Raw genomic sequence first — 5,212 nt, 5'->3', positions numbered from 1 at the left:
CATATAAGAACTTGGGACAGCTCTCTGGTAGTAAATGGGCTATGGTGTAATATGCAAACTAAATCGCCAGAGAAGAGGTGCAGCTCCAGCTTCCAATGTCTACAAGAATCCGGCTCGTGGAATCAGTATGGGATGATTTGCTTCTTGGTTTTTTAATTCATCCTGGTCATCATCCTAGTTACTCACTACCATACATAAGGTTGTCGAAACTAAAAGGAAGAGGAAAAACACAAAACAAAACTATCATCATAGACATCAACACTGTAACCACACGATAATTCAAACTATTGTGCATTCTGGTTGAGTAGTACCCAGAAATTTGAAAACGGAGCAAAAAATCACGAGAGCTATCAAAGGAGTAGCCAAAGAGAATGAGCTACACCTCCATTCACTCCGAGGTCAAACTTTGAAAACTCGGTCAGTGAGTCACGGTATCCAAGCATTCTGACAGTTTAATGCGTCCCTTTGTCACATTAGTTATTTTTATGTATTTTACATTGCCACATTCTTGACAGAAAGTGTCTGTTTCCAGTGTTTTAGGAGACTATGTCAGGTCTTCCTTCAGTTATAGATAGCGTTCATAAGGTTCTATGCTGAGCGGCTTTGGAGCACCTCTGTCTTGACTGTTTTATCTGGACATTACACCTCAATATTTTCTTGTATGTTGATGCAAGTCATTATCTATACTGAAACGATATAAATAACACGGAAGAGAATGTTCAGAATTAGTAATAAATCGCTATGAAAGAGATGCTTCGAAGCTTCCTATGCCATTTGCAATACGGCTCATAGTCCAGCCACACAGCCCCATAATCGAACCCGAGTCACACCGTCCATCACCTCCAGACAGCCATCGCAGCCGCTAAAAGGACTGGACGCACTATTACAATTCTACCCCAGCAACTAATTGGGTAGCCAGCCACTGTATTTAGGAATGTCAACTGTGTTCCCCCGGACGTAGGTTTCTGTACACACTTTCATTAGCGATTTATTTCAATACCACACCCACCACTTTTCTTGTTTGTTGTGTATACTGTTTTGATATAGCTATATAAGTAAGGGAGGGGTGTTGTGGGGAAGAGTGATTGGAGGAACAAGAGGGTGGGGCAGGAAAGGTTATATGACAGGGCAAAGGGGTGGGGCTGGAGGGTGAAATGAGAGGAGACTGGATGGGTGGAGTGGGGATGCGTGGGAGTGGAGTAGAAGGACATGTTGGGTGGGTGGAATTGGGAGGGGACGAGTGGGTGGAATCAGAGGGAATGGATGGGTGGAGTTGGAAGGCTGAGTGGGTGAAGTAAGGAGGGGTGGGTGGGTGAAGCAGTGAGGGGTTGGGTGGGTGAAGCTGAAGATTGGGTGGGTCGAGCGGGGAGGGGTTGGGTGGGTGAAGGAAAAGCCGCTGGTGTGCAGGGAGTAGGGTGGTGCAGCTCAGTGGGTGGAAAAGACAGGGAAGTGGGTGGAGGCGGGGGTCAGGGTGGGCAAAGTAGGGGGGAGGGACACGGTAAGTAAAGTGGGGTGGGGGGGTTAGCAGGGAAGGGAGGGGGTCCTGGGTTCGTGGACTGAGAGTATACTAGGGGCGAGGGGGGAAGGGGGTAGTGTAGGTGGGGGGTGGAGCTGTGTGAAGTTAGGTCGTGGCGTCAGGTAGTTGCACACACAAGTCACGTCCCAAGGGGGGTGGGATGGGGGGATTTGGGACAGTGGGGGGCGGAGGGGGGCGGACGAGACCTGGAAACATAAGGCCCCCTGGTTTAGCGGTCTTTTTAACTCTTATTTTTCCCTTCACAACTTCCACGACAATTTTATAGAGTAGAAACATGGCAGGATTGGGGTGTGTGGGATGGGGGAGGGGTAGGGTGTTACGAGACCAGTGTGGGTGAGAGGTGGAGGTAAAAAGTGTGTGGGTGTGAAAGTGCTGGGATGTGTGTGTGTGTGTGTGTGTGTGTGTGTGTGTGTAAAAACAGAAGGTAGTGATGCTTATTTCTTGTTTCCACACTTGTATAATATAAAGATACAAAACCCCTTCTGCTTTTAACAGAAATCCTCTGGCGACGACATGAATTAAAAATGAGGAGAGGGGGGAGGGGGTTACCGCACACAAATGATAAACGGAGGCTGTTTCTGACCTCTTCGCTACGAAATGTATCCCTAAACTAGAAATAATAATAATAATAATAATAATAATAATAATAATAATAGTAATAATAATAATAACATCCTGGCTGTAAGAAAAAATATGTTACTTTCTCTTCCACCACGAGAGTCTAGCCGGCTGTATAACGTCGTCTGATGATTTAGTTGCAGCAAAATGTGTTGCAGAATACATTTACCTACCTGTAGGGCAGGCACTTCAGGCAGACCCAGTCCATGACGGTGAAATCATGCGAAGAATAGGAGTTAGGCTGAGGGCCTTTAGTAAACTAAATTACCCGGTACTACATGAGGAATATGCAATTGTCGTTATGTCAAAAGAGACGGCTAAATAATCAGTGTGATCTTGCTGTTTTGATTTATGGATGAGAAATGTTGAATCTAAGAAAGTCCTTGAAACGTAAACTTAGGAATAATCAGAGGAATGGAAAGAACTGTGGTTGGGGCCAAATGTAGAGATAAAGGAAAGCTTCATTAATTCGAGAACAAACGAAGGTACAGGATATAATCCCTATAATAAAAAAGCCAATACAGTATGGAAGTGGGTAGGTCACGTCCGTCATAGAAGAAATAACAGATGGACAACTAGGACAGCGGAGTGGTTACCCAGGAGAAGTGAGAGAAAGAGGAAACAGAAAAAGAAAAAAGAAAAAGATGGCGAGATGAGATTCGTAAATTCGCTAGGACCGGATGGAACAGACCAACAGCAGGCTGATAGGAGTGGGAAAAATCAAGCGTGGCCTGTGGCTTGACGCGGACTGACTTAGATTGATGATGATGATGATGATGGTTGTGGTGGTGGTGGTAGTGAAATTAAAAGATAAATAAATAAACTTTGCACTGAACAGCATAAGGAAGACCTTCCCTTCACTACGAGAGTTCCCTCCTCTGCTGAATAAAATCACCTGGTAGCAACAACAACAAAAATAAATAAAGCCCCCTCTGTCTCATGCCATCTGAGTAAAGTTGTAGGCTCAGGTACACGATTTTTCTGTCTCTTTCTGGCTGCCACAAGACAGTCTATTGAGTTTAACCAAACTGGACCATGACTGACTTTTATTATCGGCCCCTTCACAACGAAGATATTTTGTTCTATTTAAATCTGGCAACTGATGGGAGGTTCCATTCACCTAAAGTTGAACCTCAAGCAGTGAAGGGGCTAAACCAAGAAATGTTACAAACAAAAGGGAGCAATATAAAAGAAAACTGTAATCTCTCTCTCTCTCTCTCTCTCTCTCTCTCTCTCTCTCTCTCTCTCTCTCTCTCTCTCGGGTGGGTCAGGAAATATTAAATAAGGGTGTAGCAATATTAAAGCGTCTCGGCTAGAGTGAGAGTGAGAGTAGGGCAAGGGAAGGGTGAGGGTAAGGGTAGAGTGAGAGAAGGGTGAGGGTGAGGGTAGAGTGAGAGAAGGGTGAGGATGAGGGTTGAGTGAGAGAAGGGTGAGGATGAGGGCTGGGTGAATGAGGCGGCAATGTGTGTGAGTGAGGGTGGTGTGAAAGACGGGTGAAGGTGGGGGTTAGGTGAGTGAGGAGGCAGTGTGAGAACAGGATAGAAAATTACAATTAATATAAGGGTAAATCTACCGCTATCGAGTGTAAGATACACAAAGAGAGACAATCAGCTTTTGCCAAATCTTACTTTCCCCCTTGAAGACGACCCGCAACAGCTGAATTTACATCCACGTCCCGCAGGTACAATGCTCCATCGAGAGAGATAAGGGTAAAACAGATTATAAAGGACAAATAAAGTGAACATATTTACTGTTTCTTTTGGGGCTGCTTGTTACAAAGGAGATTTTTGATCTGTTCAATAAATTGTAAGACAAGGGCACGGACTCACATGCTTACGATCGATTCTCTGTTGTAATTTAGGTTATGTTTTCTACAGGAAGGGCAGTAACAATGTTGATTCTACCCAAATTTCCTATTCTTTCTTTAGAAACATATGTCAATAAAGGGAATAAGTGGGAGGAGAACAAGAAAAGGAGAGGGTTGAATCTTCAAAACGGTATGTCTCTTGTTGTTCACGCTATAGTGAGTTGATAGTTATTTGGTGAATCCGGGACAATGACAGCAAGGCAAAATTACTCCTCCCTTCCCCAAGTCCCTCAAAACAAGCCATTGTCAAACATTCTTATCCAGTACAGTGAACACCTGTCCTATGAGTGGGTTTAACGGTAAGTAATTACAACACTTTTTGATTCGTAAATGTAATGTTAAAGAATTACGTTGGCAGCGGTGGGATTCGAACCCACGCCTCCTGAGAGACTGGAGCCTAAATCCAGCGCCTTAGACCACTCGGCCACGCTACCATACATTTTAATGACAGAGATAAAGGAGATAAAAGAACGTATTCTTGAGACTAATGAAGATGTGAGGAGGAAAGAGGAGACAATAGCATGGAGTCTTGTTTCACTCCATACTTCGCTATAACATGCTAAATACTGGTTAGCCAACATCTTAGCCTCAGTGGGTGTTCTGACAATAGGCTATGCTTCTGGAGTCTTGTCTTGCCTCTCGCTCTTACATACCTCATGCCATTTCATTTTTCACAGTTCACCATTCTGTCCTTCAATCCTCAGTTCATCATTCTATCTCATTCTTCCGAGTTTATCATTCCATCTTTTTACCTTATTCTAATCCAGTTCTTCATTCTTTCTCTTCCGCTCTCTTTAGTCTGGTCATTCGTAAATAGTTTTCAATTTATACTTAGTTCTTTCCTTCATTCTTATTACACCCCATTTTTAAGACGGTCCCCCATTCTTCCCCCCCTTCTCTCTCTCTCTCTCTCTCTCTCTCTCTCTCTCTCTCTCTCTCTCTCTCTCTCTCTCTCTCTCTCTCTCTCTCTCTCTCTCTCTCTCTCTCTCTCTCTCTCTCTCACCCCTCCCCGGAGAAAGAGAGAGAGAGAGAGGTGGCAGTGTGGAATAGCAAGGAGGTGGATTAATGCTTCAAGTTGTGGGCTTTATAACAGGGGCAGACTCTCACACGCCGCCACAATGCATACAACTGGCCTCATTGGGGGCGATGGGGGGCTGAACCAGACACAGAAAGGTGGGGGGAAGGGAGAG

General features: G+C 44.7%; 1 non-coding gene across 1 annotated transcript; it reads right to left on the bottom strand.

Annotated features, from left to right (window-relative positions):
- Positions 1–4,374: 4,374 nt before the first annotated feature.
- TRNAL-UAG (transfer RNA leucine (anticodon UAG)) lies at positions 4,375–4,456 on the bottom strand. Its single transcript has one exon. It is a non-coding gene; the product is annotated as a tRNA-Leu (tRNA).
- Between the last annotated feature and the right edge of the window lie 756 nt (positions 4,457–5,212).

This window comes from Coenobita brevimanus, chromosome 13, assembly GCF_032717465.1.
Source record: "Coenobita brevimanus isolate Jiangsu-jjx chromosome 13, ASM3271746v2, whole genome shotgun sequence".
Classification (NCBI taxonomy): Eukaryota; Metazoa; Arthropoda; class Malacostraca; order Decapoda; family Coenobitidae; genus Coenobita; species Coenobita brevimanus.
This window is presented reverse-complemented; position numbering and strand designations above follow the sequence as displayed.